This window comes from Jaculus jaculus, chromosome 4 (assembly GCF_020740685.1).
Source record: "Jaculus jaculus isolate mJacJac1 chromosome 4, mJacJac1.mat.Y.cur, whole genome shotgun sequence".
Lineage (NCBI taxonomy): Eukaryota > Metazoa > Chordata > Mammalia > Rodentia > Dipodidae > Jaculus > Jaculus jaculus.
In genome coordinates, this window is record NC_059105.1 from 80,699,027 (window position 1) to 80,717,333 (window position 18,307).

Here is an 18,307-nt window from a genome sequence, read left to right on the forward strand (position 1 = left end):
TCCCTAAAGTCTTCCCAGACCACAGTGATTCAAAAGGCATCTTTTCTCTGATTCCACATCCCATGTTATACTGATACATGATCATTCATCAAAATCATTGTGAAAATGTTGAGTTCTACAAATTCCCCATGGCATCTCTCAAGGTTTTTTATACAAAGCAAATGTCTTCAAGTCAGTAAGTAACAGCATTACTAAGGAAGATAAATCAAAACGAATGGCAATTCTCTCCAAGGTTTTGACTATCTAAAAATTCTTCTAGCACAAAATACTAATGCACAAATTTATGAGCAAAGTTATCTGGTTTATAGATTTAAAAAAAACAGCACATTCATGCAGCAGGATCTGTTCTCATCAGGCCTTCAAAAGCTCTGGATACAGGAAGATTTTGTTTTGACATTTCAAATATGTACACAAAAAGGGATAAGAGCAATGACAGAAAAGCTAAAGTCTGAAATCAATGTGCTCTCCCTCAAACCGGGACAAACTCAGATCAGGAAATAACCCAGGACGGCAGTCCTGCCGCAATCACCTCACCTCTGAAGCCAGCAGCTCCCACACAAAGGTGGTGCTCCTACTCTGCAGAAAGTCCCTGCTCACCCACAGCTACCTCCAGTTCCCGAACACCTGGATGAATATACTCCCTAACCAAGTCTTACCTTCCCCTCAGCAGCAAGAAGCTCCTAATTATAGCACAGAGTAACTGCAGGTATTATCAGTTCTTTCCATTACATGGATATTTCAACTATTAGAGAATGCAAGGCCACTTCAAAATCCATCCAAGAATCACCTTCTCTTAGAAGCCTTCTTCATCTTATTTTAATTGCACATCTACTTCCTCAGGTTGGAAGACCTGGGTGGTCAGACCCTCACCTGCCCACCTGCTTGCCTAAGCACTGTGTTTTCACAGTGGCATCAATAGATGGTTATGGAGGAATGCAACATTAATCCATCTATACTTCTCAAAAGGGATAGTTGCACCTCCAAAGACTGTTATTCATTAATGAATTTAAGTATAATATTTTGTTTAAAATGCAAATCCCTGAGCAATGGAGCAACTTCAGGGTCCAGAAAGTGGCAGAAAAGGGGTTATAATCAGATTTTCCAATTGAGGAATAAGAACTGGGCTAGTGCTGAGGCTCAGATACCCTACAGTTGGCACGCTGAGTACTTTGAACTACAGGCAAATGAAAGATCTCAGAAGCAAAGCTTCTCTGTCTTCCCAACTTCCTTTTCATCCAACCTCCATTTCTTTCCCAAGGCAAGTCACAGACACCAAAATCCTTCTCTCCCGAAGTGAGTCACTAGTGCAGCTAGAAACTATCTTCTGTAAAGCAACCCAGAAAAACAGGCATGTTACTCTCCTTCCACCTTTTTGTGTAGGAGCTACCTATAAAGAAATTTTCTGACCCATTCAGTCTGGTACTTCATAAGACATGAATTCTGGGGAGGAGGGTCCTACCCCATAGAAATGGTGGAAGGAATGCTACACAGAGTCCAAGAAGAATATGAAGAAGGGCATGAGAAGATAGCTCATTCAATAAGGTGCTTGCCTTACAAGGCTGAGGACATGTAGTTCAATTCCTAAAACCCAATTAAAAAAAAATAATTTGGAATGGGCACACAGTTGTCATCCCAGTGCTAGGGAGACAAAGCAGACTCTTAGGCCTCACCTATACAGCCAGACTAGCCTACTTGGAGAGATCCAGGCCAACTAAAGACTGTCTCAAGAAAGATGGATGGTTCCTAAGGAATGACATCCAAGGTTGTGGTTGTTCTCTGGTTGTCGTGTGCATGCATGTACACACACACAAAGAACATGATCAGAAAGACTTTGTTAGGGCCCCTCCTCAACTGGCTTCCATCAGATCAGACCCTGTTGTCCAATCACAGTTCAGTAGCAGTACATTCTGTAAAGCCCATCATAAAAATGGACAGCTTCTATAGGCATTTGAATCTTATTTCCAAAGGATACTGTGATGCATAAAACTTATATTTTCCTCATTAGCCTGTCTTTTGTTAGAGACTTTTGTTTGTTTGTTTGTTTGTGGGGGATAGGGTCTCACTCTAGTCCAGGCTGACCTGGAATTCACTTACATAGTCTCAGGTGGGCCTCAAACTCATCTTCCTACCTCTGCCTCCCAAGTGCTGAAATTAAAGGTGCTACCTTTCCTGGCTTAGTTTTTATTTATTCGTGTGTGTGTGTGTGTGTGTGTAGATTGAAGGATAATTTTGAGATGTCTATGCTCCACTTTCTTTGATGCAGTATCTCTTACTGATACAAACTGCCAGGCTGCAAACAAATGTCAGATTAGCTGGCCTATGAGCTGTAGGTGCATTGTGATCACAGATGCATCTACCACACTTTGCATCAGACTTTTATATGGGTGCTGGGAAGTTGAACCCAGGCCAGCAAGCTTTATAAGCAAGCACCTGAACACTGAGCCCTCTCCCCAGACTCTAGCCTGTCTTATGATAGGTTAAAAAAAAAAGTTTTATTTACTGTTCCCTCCCCCTAAACTAGCAACTGCAATATTTTTACTCTACACATATTCCAAGGCATATGCTTTGTGCCAGCCAGTAAGGGACAATGTGAAGTGTACTACAATGGAGGAGGAAAGCAACAAGGTTGACAAATATGGGCATTTTCTTTTTCATAAGAAAATAAGATGACAGCTGCAGTGAAGAGCCTTGTGGAGAAGGAGAGGAAGACCAAAGGCAGCTGAAGAGCTCTGCTCACCCAGCCCCGGCGGCATAGCAACCCAAAGACCAAATGGTGAAACTGTAGTTCCCATCTCTGATGCTCAGACCCAATAAAGAAGGATCCACAGGCAAAGAGTTCTAAGCCGTTCAGGGAGCTCACAGCAGAGCAGGGTTCAGAGTGGCATGCATGGGAACAAGGTATTGTTATAGGAAGAAAGTGGAGGCCTGGAACACACGACAGCCAGAGCTCTCTAAGAGATCAAAGAACAGACATTAAGACAAGTGAATGAGGAAGTTGAAGAGTATGATTCTTTTAAAGCAGTTTTACATTTGGGATGCAGAACTATTCCAAACAATTTTAAAACCCACAGGACTGGTGAAGGTGAATCTAGAACCTGAACCCAGATCTGACTTAAAAGCTCAGACTTTGAGCAGCTGCCATCCAAGTCTTCCATGAATCAGAGACAAGGATGTGTCCAGGAGAGGGAGGAGTGAGACGATGGCATTTACAGATCCACTCTAGGAGAACATCAACATGGAGTCCCACTGGCCACAGGCCAAAGGCTCCTGAAGCAGCCCTGGGGTTTGGAGGAACCACAGCCTGGATGGAATGTGCCTCACTGCCTCTCACTCAGCTCTGTGGAGGATGGGCCACAGGATGCTTGCCTGGAAATCTAAATCCCAATTACTCCTCATTAAGACAGTTAACTCCTTAGAAACCACTGTCTCAGAGTGATGCCTTCTGTTTCCTTTCTCTTTTCTGTTAAGTTCTCCACTTGTATCAAGAGGGCTATAACCCCCAAATTACAAGGACCATCTCCTTGATATGTGGCAATCAACTCCATGGATCAAGCAGGCAGCATTCCATATACAAAGTGAATTGAAACAAGTTATTTTGCCTTTCACAGACTATCTAAAGGGAAAACTGCTCCCTGTCTTGCTGGACTAGAGAACTTCAGGTCTCTTCCACCAGTAGGCACTACAATTTTAACAAGGAAAGTCTACTTCTTATTCACATCACCACTGTAAATTATGAGTTGACAAACCACCTCCATAGAACAAGGAACCCCTCAGAGGCTATGGTGCAAGTGGTAATATTTTAGTATGAAAAGAGAAGCAACCTTGAAGATATTTGTCAGAAAGTGTTAAAAGGTACTCCATCTATCAGCACCAGCTGGATGCAGCTTGGTAGTTTAACTCTAAAGAAATTAAATGTTTTAATTGCACTGCATCTGGCCTCCAAGTGAACAAAGTCAGACAACTTCAAAGATGCCCCATAAAAGGCACCTATTCACTACATAAAAACCCCTTACTTATGGAGCTGACAGATGAATCTTTCACTTAATGCTCAAGAAGAAAAGACATCAGAATCCCTCCTCCACGTTGGTTAGTAGCTTATAATAACTGTCAACAAGATCCTAACCTCCCCAGGCCCTAATTTTATGAGGATAACAGTTTTTAATACCCATGAAGTTCTGTTTTGCTTTGTTTTTCACCTTCCCCCAGGTAATTCTAACATACAGCCCAACCAGAAACACCACGAAATCCATGCTCCACTCTGAGCACCTAGCATGTGTAGAGTGACTTAATCATCATGGCATCCTCTGGGTAAAGTACTATTTATCAGGACTCTGCAGAGACACAGACAGGCTAGTGACATGTGGTATAGTCTTGGTGCTCATTCAGGTATCAGATTAGCTCCAATAGTTCCAGAGCCTGACTGTACAGCCTCTGTTCTGTGTCTCCTCTTTTGAACAAAAACAAGAAACCAGCTCCCAAGTACTAGGGAGCAAGTCAAACACAGGCAAAGCTGCCCACAAAGAAAAATAAAGGTGTAGGTACACACATATACACACACACACACAGCAAAAAGCACTTCATGCTTCTAATCTATCCTGAAAAGGATCCTGCCTATGTCAAGATGCCTACAGCCCGGTCTCTCAAGTTCTGCTAGGCATCCAACTCAGCACCGTTACTTGAAACCACAGTGTTGTGACCTGGCAGTACTATGTGTCAGACTACTGCTGAAGGAGCAAGCACCTGAGTTCACTTGCCCACAGTGGGGAAACACTGGAGTCAGCCAGATTGCCAGTGGGGAGGATTATTTAGGGCAAGATCTTGGTGTCACATGGCTAATGGTTCTCCTATCCCTAACACTTATCTACTTATTTTTTATATTAATGAGGGGCTCAAAAAGGCATTCCATGGGCTGCAGGGATGGCTTAGCAGTTAAGGCGTTTGCCTGCAAAGCCATTTTCACTGACTAAATTCTATGGTGCTTGTTAAATGTAAGGGGATGTGGCAAGGAATGGCCTGATAGCATTTATTTCTTTCTCTAGGCAGTTTTACACAGTATAATAATATGACAGAGGGTGGTTTTTTTTGTAGAGTTTTTACATTAGACATAAATTCTAAAGTAAGTTAAGGTATGCCTGCAGTGAAAACAAATGCAAGGGGGAGCTGAATCAAATTCTTAGGAATTACACAGCATCACCCCTTCACAGAGCTAAGGTATCAGCCTACACATCATTGTTCTCTTCTGAGATTTGTAAGGGAAATTATGGTTGACCATACACATTTGGCTGTAGGAAACAGGCTTAACAGAGTCTGCCGCCAAAGCCTGCCAGAGAGATCACATCACATGGGCATGTTTAATGGCTTTATTTCCTAATTGATTCCAACAGCCCCAAATACCAGAGCTCCAGACAGTAATGTCAAAGCCAAGTCATGTTAGACAAGAGCCAAAAGTGGGAAGGCAGGTTTTTGTTTTTTGTCAGGTTTTTCAAGGTAGGGTCTCACTCTAGTCCAGGCTGACCTGGAACTCACTAAGTAGTCTCAGGGTGGCCTCGAACTCACGGCAATCCACCTACCTCCGCCTCCCAAGTGCTGGGATTAAAGGCATGCACCACCACACCCAGCTGGGAAGGTAGGTTTCTGATATTAACAAATCCAGTCTCAAAGCCAGATGAGAAGCCTACAAGGGGTCACCCACAGTGGGAATCTGTACTCCTGTGCACCACGTGTTTCAGCAAACTGGGCTCTCAAAGCAGAATGATGACTGAATGCTTGGTAAAGAATATGATCACCCCATCCACGCAAGTGCGCAATCACCCTCCTCCCCCAGTCTAACCAGCAATCCCAAAGCTTAAGGACTCAGACCCAGGGGCTCATACCAAGCTTGCCAAAAGTTCTTCCAGTAGCTTGGCTTCCTCCCACTTGTGAAACCTGTGGAAGCAGGGATTCAACTGTGAGGACGGGCACGACCCACACCTCTGCTAGAAATGAAATGAATCCCACAACTAGGTTCCAAATCATCCGTAAAAGGTCTAGTTACCAAGAAATCCATCACTATGGAATCACCAACTTATCAGGAATCACTAGGACTGGCATTGCAGGTGAAACACATGCCGAAATTTACACTGGGAAAGAATAGAAAACATGGAAAAGCTAGGTTTGGGCCAAATGTATTTTGTATACACATTTGTTTTCATGTGGCTCTAGTAAGTTAGTTATGGGATAGGGTACTCTCTACATTGCCCTGGCTAGTCTGGAACTTACTATGAAAACCAGGCTGGCTTCCAACTTGCAGCAATCCTCCTGCTTCTGCCTCCTGAGTGCTGCGATTATAAGCACGCACTACCACACTGGGCTGCTCTCTTCACTCTTTTTATAGCCTTTCAAACACCCATCTTTCAGCTAGCTTGATCTGACTTCCCAGTGAGGACAGTCCCCAAGGCTTGGCCTTTCCTGCCCTCACTAGAACAATCAGGCCATTCCCCAGCTGCATACCCTAAATCAGGGGATGCCCTTAGGAGATAAATATAATGCAGGCTTTAAAATACACACTTGACACTGGCCCAGTGCCAATTTCTCATGGGTCTCGGGTAACTGAAACAGCTTTTGTCTGCGTGGTTAGGAACTACAAGGGCAGCTGCGGGAGCATGACAGTTTCTCTAGATTAGTAAAATTACCTAAGACTGGCTCATAATTTCAACTGTGCCAGCAGCCAGACTTCCCAGAAACAAGCCTTGTGTTACTTCTACAAATGCTGGGACAGTGGCTATGGACTACCTACCTAACTGGACTGTCAAACCCACCAACAGCAGAAACCACTCCAGCAGCATTCTGAATTAAGAGTAATTCCTAGAGCTGGGTGTGGTGGCACATGTCTTTAATCCCAGCACTCAGGGAGGCAGAGGTAGGAGGATCGCTGCGAGTTCGAGGCCAGCCTGAGACTACACAGTGAATTCCAGGTCAGCCTGGGCTAGAGTGAGACCCTACCTCGAAAAAATAACAACAACAAAAAAAAGAGTAATTCCTATATGTGGAGATACCAAATACTGTTTTTAGGAATCCCATAAAACCTTAAATCTATGAAGCTGCGGGCTGGGCATGTGGCTTAGTTGGTAGAATGGCTGTGTAGAATGCACAAAGTCCTCAGTTCATTCTCCAGCACCCCATAAACCAGACATGGTGGTACATGCTTGTGGGGAGGCAGAAGGATCAGAAGTTCAAGGTCACCCTGGGTAACATAGTCAGTTCAAGGCCAGTATGCACTATATGAGACTATGTCTCAAAAAATATATATATGTAGTTCAAGTTTTATACCTCAGAACAAGTCACATTCCATATTCACTTAACAGATTTTTTTTCTTCTAAAACCCAGCGAAAGATTTGAGGCCTGAGTAAGCCTTCAATAAAACCTTTGGTCACTGATTCTGTCATCACTTTTCTTAACATATGTGAGACACATCTTACAGATAAGAAACAAGGTCAGTTTTATGACTCAGCAGCAGAGCAGAATGCACACACATACGTACAGATCCTTGAATGCAGGGGTTGAGATGTTCAGAAGCTACAGTTTCCATAATGAGAGTGTTCTGTATACATTTCTTATATACACAGGACAAAGTTATTTCCCAAATATAAGTGTGTGGTCCAAATGCCTCCCTTTAAGAAAAGACAACCCAACTAGAGCCCAGTGGAAAATAGGACACATGTTTCTTGGAGGACTTTGAATTAGGGACAGCGGGTGTGAAACTGGCCTACATTTGAGGAAGATGTCACACAGATGTATTAAATTTTCATGTCCCAGTAAAACATCTTTCTAGTACAGCAAAATGTGAGTCTGCAACAAAGCTGGGCATAGAGAGTAATTTCTTAAATACCCAAATCTTGCTTTGTGCAGTAAAATTTTCCAAGCTAAATCTTTTTTGTCTCCAGACAACTCTAGTGAAGGTACTGATAGTTCTTTGAAAACCACATTCCTCACCTGTCAGACTTCTGGCAGGCCTTCTTGCACTATCCCTTATTGATACTATAAACGAAGCTGTTACAGGTGGGACTTTATTCCACAGACCCAACAACCAGGCACACAAACAGCAGAGATATCAACGCTAACAGAGAGGACCTTGTTTAGCTCTCACCACAAGATCAAGGTGGGAACTGTAATCACTCTCTAGACAAATAAGGAAATGGAGACAGCACCTCAGCAGTTGCTCCAGGTCACACCTTTGCTCTATGGCCTCCCTCCACTTCTGTCTCCAGGGAAAGTCACATTCTAGAACCTTTCACCTTGCATATGCCTTGAATTCCAAGATAAGATGAAGTACACAACCAGTCTCTGGAAAACCCGAAGTTTAGTTTAAATCTACATCACCATGTACTCCCAAGTGTTCAGCTCTTCTTCTGAAACTGAATGCCATAATTCCAAACAGCCAGTCACATACCCGTCTGCCCTGGCTTTTTTCCCGTTCTCCATGCTATTTCACTTGGGAAAATTATATGAATATCCACAAGTAACTCACATACCTGCTTCTCCAGTGTTTTGCCTGGACTACCAAACTTCATTGCCAGCTTCCTGACATCAATCCTGGCATTGCAAACTCAATCCCCTCCCCCCACAACGCCCTCTAAAGATCCGCTCGCTGCCTGTGGCCCAGGTTGCTGCTCAGAACACCACCCAAAGCCTCCATGTCCTCACGACCTCCTTGCTTCTCTGTGACACAGCCAGACCCATCCCAGCTGCTCTTCACTCACCCCACCACTCTGGGGAGGTCCTCCTGTTACTCTGCAGCCTACCCCCGAGGTCTCCAGGCTGGCTTTGCTAACATTAAGCACCTGAAGTGCATCCAAGTCATCTAGAGAGGTCCTGCTGAGACAGACTACTGGGACCAGCCCTGAGTTTCTGCTTCCTGCATCTGGGGTGCAGCTGAATTTACATCTCCAATGAGCCCCAGCTGAAGATGATGCTGTAGGTCTGGGGTCCCTGCTCCCAAGACCTACTGCCGTCAGCTCTCCTCCCCACTTCATATGTCACATAAATTGTTTCCACATCTCATTGTGGAGCAATGTGGCCCTAACCAAATTTGAAATTTAACTCTGTGATAACTAATCATGTTTCCCCTGATTAGGGGCCTACTGTGAGCATCAGGCACACACTCAGCCAGGCTACAAACAACCCCACCAATCCGACACTTCCCCAAATTAACAGGCAATGTTATAGGACACAAAGACTTAAAATATTAATTTCTGGGCTGGAGAAATGGCTTAGCAGTTAAGGTGCTTGCCTGCAAAGCCTAAGAACCCAGATTTGATTCCCTAGTGCCTACATAAGCCAGATGTGCAAGGTGGTGCATGTATCTGAAATTTGTTTGCAGTGGCTAGAGGCCCTGGCATGCCTGAGCTCTCACTCTCTATCTGCCTTTTTCTTTCTCAAGTAAATAAATAAATAAATTTTTTTTTAGAAAAAGGTAATCTCTAAGTTCCACAATGACAAACTGGGGCTCTTTCCTTGGGCAAACATTTTTACCAAAATATCATAGAAAGGGAGTAAAGTGTGGAGAAATAAAATCCTTCTCAGAATAGGGAGAGGGAAAAAAAACAAGAGAGAGATTAGGAAACAAATTAGGGTTTATTTTGGCATATCAGGAACATATCCAAATCTAGCTCCCAAATTCAACATAACAGAAGAAAACTAGAAAAACAAAAAGAAGTGGTTCCATTTTCATGCATCTGACTGTACCTACTTACGTACTTACTCAGCTTGTAGACCATACTCAGTTTTACTATGAGTAACAAAAACTAGTTCTATGCATACTGTCTTTATTAACAAGGTCTTCAAAGGGTCTTTCTGCCTTTATTGCTTGCACATGACTGATTCAATCACTATGAACATACAAAGTCTGGGAGAGTTCACAGTTTCAAACACAGCCTTCTATAAATAGAGAGGCTTATCTGAGATGACCAGTGTTAAGCTTCCACAAGTTGCCCCTGAGTTTAAAGGCACTTTTCCCTTCATACCATTTGATTCTCATAAAAACCTTCTACGGACAGAAACCAGAATCCTACTCCCATTGTCTCTGGCTACCCAGTAGTGCACAGGTAAGGGAAGATCAGAGCTGGAATTTGTAAGAGGCTATAGGCAATGCAGGCTACAGTTTTGAAGTCACATCTTTAGTACCTATCTTACTGTCTTCTGTTGCTACTACAAAATACCTGAGATCCAATAATTTATAAAGGAAAGAAGTACAGAGTTCACAGTTCTGAAAGCTGATCCACAATCAAGTGGCATCATCCAGGGAGGGCCTCAAGCTACATCATACCATATAGGAAAAAGCAGGATAAGCTGACAAGTGTTCACAACACATTCCTTCTGTGTGTGATGGATCTACGTGTATGTGCACAGGCATGTGCCACAGCATGTGGATGCCAAGGGTACAACTTCAGGCGCCGGTGGTCCTAGCCTTTCACCTTGTTTGAAACAGGGTCTTTTGTTGTTCACAGCTATGCTCACAGGCTAGCTGGGCCACAAGCTTCAGAGTGACTCTCAGCTTCATTTCTTATCCCACATGCACTGGGGGTGATAGGCATAGCACAACAGCATCCAGCTTTACATAGGATTTAGGGATCCAAAATCAGGTACTCATGCTTGTCCAAGTACTTCATCCACTAAGCCATTGCCCCGGCCCTGTAGCACAATCCTGTAATGAAGAGTATAATGCCAAGACCTGCACTGATCTCTCCTTACAGCCAGCCTGGTTACCTCCTAATGGTCCTGTCATCTGTCAAAACTGGTACCTGGGAACCAAGGACCAAGTTTCAACCCGAGTTTGGGAGGGGACAAATCACATTCAAATAATAGCTGCCCCAACTTTGAAACAAACCTGTATCTTGACAGATAAAAGTTTAGGAAACACGCAGTTTCTAACTCAAAGTCAACCTATCTCACAAAAGTCTGAAACAGTACTGTGGCATTATAGAAATACAGCAAGGCAGGGTGGCAGGAACAGCAGCTAAAGACCCTGGAGCACCCATTAAGTCTCTCTATATCTGCCTCTTTCTCCCTCTCAAATTTAAAAAAATGTGGTCTCAACTGGCTTATATTATACTTGCTTATAGACCCACCTACAAGTTCTAAAACCTGTAACTGAATGTTAATAGAATGACTTTAAAACTGTCCTTTCCAGCTGAGTGTGGGAGCACAGGCCTGTATCTCAGCACAGGGAAGACGGAGGCAGGACTGCAAGCTCAAGTCCTGCCTGGACACCACTGTGACTACTAACAGCCAGAGCTACACACCAACACACTGGCCCCTTCCACAAAATTAATTAATTACATTTAATATTCATTTTCATTTTGAATATTAAAAATGATAGTCCTTAATTACTAATTAAAGCATGAGATTGACTGAAGGACGAGGGAGGATGAGTCACACATTTCTAGAAGTAGAGCCAACTACCAACATGGGAAAAGCTGACAGAAACATGGGGGTTAGGGGTTTGGAATGGGGCAGGAAGCAGTGATAATTACAGAGGAAATGAGTTCAGTTTAGATATCCTGAGTTAAAAGTACCTATGAGTCATCAAAGTAGCAAAGTCCAAAAGATGGATATGAGGATGAACTCAGAGAGACTTGGGGTGGTCATTAACATGTGAATGCTGCATCCATGCATTAAGTCCTGAGATTCTCCAAAAGGGTTAAACAGACTAAAGGAAACCCACCCAGGATGAACTTGGCCCAGGGGACTTGAACATAGAAGGACAGACACAGCAGTGCCCAGGAAGAAATAAAAGAAGGAAAAGCAAAACAGTCATGAGTGTACAAAGGAAGCCAGGGGAGAGGGTTTCAAAGGAAGGGTAGTCAGGAGTATGGAGTGCTACAGAACAGTCATGTTGAGGCCTACAAAGTGACCACGATCAAGGGCCATGTGTGACCTCAACGAGAGCAGTTTCTGTTGAAGCAATGAGAAACAGATGACCGGCCATCCGGAGGGTCTCTCCTGAATTGTAAAACCCTCTCACTTCAAAACTGAAGCTCACCATTCTCCAAACCCAACACATTAGTAAAACCTGAAACAGTAACAGGTTGTACAGTTGCTTTCGGAGTGGGAATTTGCCAGAGACAGACATAGTTTAAATCCATAAAATCACTGAACATGCTCTGTGTTATTAAGCTCCTGTCTATTTTCTGAAGTGGGCTTAAAAAAAGGAAAAATCAGCTAATTCTTTGACACACAAAACCTGGAAGAGGAAAACTGGTTAACTTAATAAATTTCTGGTCCAATAAATCTCTAGGAGCCTCACCCCACCAAAAAAATCTCTAAGATGAATACACTTCAATCACTCTTTCAATGTAATTTTAAGAAATGTGTTCCCACAGGTATTCCAGACACTTGGCTCAATTTCTAAATAGCTAAACTCTTGCTTAAGTTAGTAAGTTATCCTTCACTGTTATTTTTCTTCTTCTTCTTTGTATAGTTATAATCATAGAAAATACTGTTTCCCTGATATTTTCAGCAGACATTACAAAATAGTTCAATCATACATATTATGGCACAAAGGGATGTTGGCTGGGCATTATAAACTGGTTAAACTTGTTAGTGACGTTCAAAATAATTTCCCCCAATATCTGCTCAAGGGAAGAAAGCATCTTTTGTTTTCAAGTGAACTCATCATACAAGTATTTTTTAAAGCTAAATATTAATATAGTAAAAGCTCTGAGCATTTGAGAATTCCAAGATGTGTGCCCCCCAAAATGCCTTATTCTTTGCAGATGTCATTAAATCTAAGCAGGTGACTGGATGTCTGGTCATTAATCTGATACGTGGCTACCAGTCCCACCTAGGAATACCCATGTCATCTTTTGTTAAACTTTAAAAAAAAGGTAGCAGGGACTCCTACTTAAAATTCTAACTCAGGGGAAGGAATCTCAGAAGTCTGTTTCAAAGCTCCACATGGATCCTAAAAGGCACTCCCCTGCTATGTCCCTGTTGAAAAGACCTGGCTTTTGACAGGACCCTCAAAACCTAGAGGAGCAAGGCAATCACTGTTCCTTAGCCGTACCCAGGATGTGGTAGGAGATGAAGGAAGAAAAAGAAATCCTACTGGTAAGCCATATGGGCCACCTGGCAGAGCACACATGACACAGACATTTCAAGAACTCACAGAAGTTTGGAAGCAGCTTTGGCCGTGTCCCTTAGCCCCTCTGAAGGCCTACAGGGAAGGATCCTGGTCAGAGACTTCAGTAACTCCAGCCAACTATTCTGTGCTGGATGTCCTGGGGGTTCCTACATGTGCCTTATGTGGGCACCAGAGCATGAGTGATAGTTCTGTCTCTGTACAGGAAGGAAAAGAAGAGGGTATCCGAATCCTGCTACTTTTTCTGCATTGGACGTAAGGCATGCAAGTAGCAAGATGACTACATAAAAGTCCTCATTAAAAATCATCCAGCTCCCCCCACTCCCTTAAAGTAGAGGTTCCTTTGGGTTTTTTTTTCTCTTTCTTTCTGGGCTTTCGTGTAGCCCAGGCTTGCTTCCACCTTACCATGCAATCAAGGATGACCTTGATCTTCTCATCTTCCTGCCTCTACCACCAAGTGCTGGGATTACAGACCTATGCCACCAAGTCTCATTTTACGTGGTACTGGTGACTGAATCCAGCTTTGTGCATGTTAGACATGAGCTCTACCAACTGGGACACAACCTCAGCCCCTGAAATAGATATTTCTGTTTCACAACTTAAAATGAGACTGTAATCCAGAAACAACATAGCACAGGTTTAAATCTCATTCCCTTGGGCTGGAGAGATGGCTTAGCAGTTAAGGTGCTTTCCTGCAAAGCCTAAGGACCAAGGTTCAATTCCCCAGTACCCATGTATTAGAGTTCATTTGCAGTGGCTAGAGGCCCTGGCATGTCCATTGTCTTCCCCACATCATAAATTAATTTTAAAAAGAAATATTAAAACTCATTTCCTAAACTTCCTAAAGCTCTTCTTGAAACCCAGTGGGGCAATGGATACCAGAAGGTGTTAACAGAAGGGTCTGTAGGAGCATGAGACAGGACTCAGGCAAGCTTTAACTGCCATGACCCCATACAGACAACCTATGAGGAGTGTGTGAGGTAAGGCGAGCTGTGAACATTCCTTATTTGTCTCCTGGGAGCCAAAAGGCAGGTTGTAATTAAACCTGACAAAGTTTGCTTGGGGAATTAGGGGTAGGAGAATGACAGTGACAAAGAGAAGATAGCCAATCTAACTTATTAAAAATCTGGAGTCAGACAGGGTGGTTTGTGCTTGTAGACAAGATACTCAAAAAACTGAGACAGCTAGGCATGGGCATGGTGGCACACTTCTTTAATCCCAGCACTTGGGAGGCAGAGGTAGGAGGATCGCTGTGAGTTCAAGGCCACCCTGAGACTAATAGTGAATTCAAGGTCTGCCTGGGTGGGGGTAGTAGGGTGGAAGCTGAGATAGAAGCGTCTCTTTAGCCCAGTGGTTTGAGGCCAGCCTAGACAATAAAGGGGGGGGGGATCTTTCTCAGAAATATTTATGTAAATAACTGAGAAATTTTTATTAGTTGAATCTCTATGTATGCAAACTGTAAGCCAAGATATTAAACTAGTGGTCAACACATATTAAACAATTTTAATAGAAAAGTACTATATTAGATATCATAAAAAGAAATCAAAAGAACTCTGAAATGGTGACTTCAATTAAATCAGAAAAGCTTTTGAAAGGACATCCTAAAGTTTCCACAGTATTAGCAAGACTCCTTTAGTAAAAAGACATTACGTTTACAACACAATCATGTTTCTTTGAATTAAAACACATTTTACTTTCTAAAAGCCCTCAAATTTTCAAGGCCTATCCAAAAGTGGACTCTGTATTCGCGTGTCTCCCTGCTCTTGCTCACCTCGTGTCACCCCTGAGTCCATTTGCCTGCAACAGAGAGTGGCTGTCTCACTCACTGGGGGCACCTGGAAAATTCCTCCAGATGAGCTGACCACAGAAGGCTGGCAAAAGAACTGGAAAAAGAGAAAGAAAACTTTTACACTCACTCTATGGGGCACACAGCAGAGATTTCCTAAAACCAGCCCTGAGCCCCTAAGGCCCCAGAGCAGCAGTGACAGACAGGAAGAGACACCAGCCTGCATGTGCTCTTAAGCCTGAGAAAGGCAGGGTGACCAGTGACACAGCTTCCCTGACACCGTCTGTGCAAGCCAAAGTGTGACAGTTGCTGAAAGCCCCTAGCCCTGCATCATGAGCAAGGAACTGCATGCATCTGGTTGACCGCCACTACCTCAAGTTGTCTTCTAATGGGTTTCCAGCCCAATCCACAGTGAAATGTTTTTAGGACTCTCAAACAAACCCTTAGGGTGCTGAGTCCTGACATCTCCTTCCCACAAGTCTTGCTTCACTCCCAAATTTCAGCCCGAATGGCCTTTCTCCCACTGTGTGGATTAGTCATCCTCCAGTCCCAGCCCAAGAATCACCTGCAGGCCTGCCCCACCCCTGTCGTGCTTCCTCCACTCTGAAGACACCTGGCTGGCTGCTACCTCGTGTGCCTCATTCTGCTTTGTCCTTCCCTCCATTCAGTTTCTGGAAGGCTCGTGTGACCAACCATCACCTTCCTGCTCATTTCACAAGGAAAGGCAGATGCTCAGTGAATACTTCCTCACCAGACTGCAACAAGACTCCCATGACAAACGCAGCCTATTTCCTGGGAAACACTCTTGTTGCTATTACATCTGTCTATCCATGAAAATGTTTTCCAGAGTTAACAGCCAGGCTCTGGCCCACATCTGCCCCTCACGGCAATGCTGCCAGGCTACATCACCAATAGGGACAGATCATGTACAGTCACCTTTGAGCCCTGGCAGGGCATGGGGTACTAATACATTTGTGCATGTACAGGCTTGGCCGAGGCTTTTCCTCTTCTTTAAATATGTTTCATGAGGCACTAAATTCCATCCCCCGCCCCCTTACCCACCATGACTTCAAAGACGAGGGTGGGGCATAAGTGCTGTCGTCTGGATGGAAACCAGGGGCAGATCTCAAGGACAGGTCCAGTCTCCACCATCCCCCTCAGAGTCCATTGAGATCTCATTGGCTCAAAACACAAGAGAAGAACCTCCAAGGGACCAGGTGGTCATTGCCCCCATGTCAAATATTTAACATTGCTTCAAGAAGGCCTCTGCTGTTGCCAGCAACTGCCTGCAAATAAATGCTGCCAGTTTCTGAGCACCCTCCTGGGTGGCTCCTACACTGAGAAGGGCCTCTTTCACTGCAGAACACCATCCAGCAGCTCAAATATCAAGGTGTCTTCCCAGTGTGCACTCCTCCCCCTCACCTGCCTCCTCGAGCAGGGCTCTGATGGCCGCAAGGACTTCTCGCCCCCACTCCAGGGCCTTCAGCCAGAACTCCTGTACTGCTTCTCAAACCTGGCAGCCCACCACAGCCCCGCAGCCAACCCCCGCCCAAGGCCTACAAGCGCATGTGCCCTTCCACTTCAACCTGCAGCAGGTTATGTACACATGCACTTGCTTGCTGGCCTCCGCCCCACCTACAGCAACCCTCTTGTAACAGTGCTTCCGTTGGTGCCAGAAAAAAACATCCTTTCCGAATTTAAGACTACTACAAAGGCACCACTAGAAATTACAGAGGTCCCAAGGGGAGGCTGGTTCCGGCAAGAAGGGCAGTCCCTGCAGCCTATGTTTGTGGTGATGAGATCACAGAGTTTAGATTCTGTATTTGGTCCTACATGGGTTTTAAGGATCATATTTGTAATTAGGGTAAGGAAAAAAGAGAGGCCAATGAGACCAGAGAAACTCTGAGTGGTGGTTGAAAAGTTACTTATAATTATAATCAGACTGCCTACTGTACTAAGAAAAATTATGCCTTGAGTTTTTTCTTTCTTTTTTTTTTTTTTTTTCTCGTCCCTCAGAACCAATTTTAAAGTAGAAAAAAGGATTATGGAACTCTTAAAAAGATCTTTTCAATACACAAAACAATATTTAAGCCCAAAAAATTTTTTTGAAAAAAGAATAAGTACACCATATCACAAAATAGTCTTGTGCACAATATGCCATGTAACAAAAATGCATTTGCTGAAGGGATTTTTAGGGAATCTGAAACAGAATACTACCTGAATGAGCATTCTAACCTCCCCTTACTAGCTTTGTATTTTCAAATCTAAGTTGTGACTTTTTTGGGGGGGGATCTTGTACTTTTGTTTTGTTTTAGACAGGATCTCACTCTATTAGCAGAGCTGGCCCTGGGACTTACTGTGCAGACCAGACTAGCCTGAGATTTGCAGTGTCATCCCCACCCCTCCCCCAGTACTGGTATGACAGGCATGAGACACCACAGCTTTCCAATTGACTTCTTTTTTTATTTTTTATTTTTAAGTTTAATTTAATTTATTTGAGAAAGAGTGAGAAGGAAATAGAGAGAGAGAGAGAATGGGCACACTGGGGCCTCCAACCACAGCAAAGGAACTCCAGAGGCATGCACCACCTGTGTGTCTGGCTACCTGGGTACTGGAGAATCAAACCTGGATCCTTGGGCTTTGCAGGCAAGCACCTTAATCACTAAGACATCTCTCCAACCCTCCAATTGACTTCTTAAAACAAAACAAAGCAAAACACAAAAAGATGAATCTAGATATATGAATGCCTGTAATCCCAGCACTAAGGATGCTGAGGATGGAGGATCACAAGTTCAAGGCCCTCCTTGGCTAGTCAGTGAGTTCGAGGCCAGCACTGAAATTCAGGAAGACCTTATCTCACAACAATCAGTAACAAACATCTCCCCCTCCAAGGTTCAGGAAACACTGCAAAAATGGTAGCTGAAAGAATGTAAGAGCCAGAAAATGGGGAGAAGTGTTGGCTATCAAGGGGCTCACATGGCTGTTGTTGCCTGCACAAGGTCTGCACAATATTGGGCCTATCAACATATTGTCATAAATAATGGAGGAGGGAAAAAACAAAACAAAGACATCAAGGCTGGAGAGATTGCTCAGTGGTTAAGGCACTTACCTGCAAACCCTAAGGACCCAGTTTCAATTCCCTAGTACCCACATAAAGCCAGATGCTCCAGGTGGCATGTGTGTCTGGAGTTCGTTTGCGATGGCTAGGGGCCCTGGTGCAGCCATTCTCTTTCCCCCGCAACTTCTTCCCCATTCTCACACACATATAAATAAACAGATTTTTTTAAAAAGACATCAAAGCAAAAGAGGGATTAGTTGGAAAGAACAGTGGATGTGGAAGGGAGACAAGAGAATGCAATGGGAGAGGATTAGGATCAAAACACAGTAGATATATGCAACAAAG

The 18,307-nt window shown here is 43.8% G+C and overlaps 1 protein-coding gene across 4 annotated transcripts in view; it reads right to left on the reverse strand.

Moving 5' to 3' along the window:
• Tanc1 (tetratricopeptide repeat, ankyrin repeat and coiled-coil containing 1) overlaps nt 1-18,307 on the reverse strand; it is a 255,800-nt gene that overhangs the window by 172,549 nt on the left and 64,944 nt on the right. The window contains exon 3 of one of the 4 annotated variants that reach the window (XM_045146818.1): nt 14,890-15,001. The exons of the other annotated variants lie outside the window; for them this stretch is intronic. The gene's annotated coding sequence lies outside the window, so the exon portion shown is untranslated. The remainder of the gene's footprint in view (nt 1-14,889; nt 15,002-18,307) is intronic. 4 annotated transcript variants of the gene reach the window in all.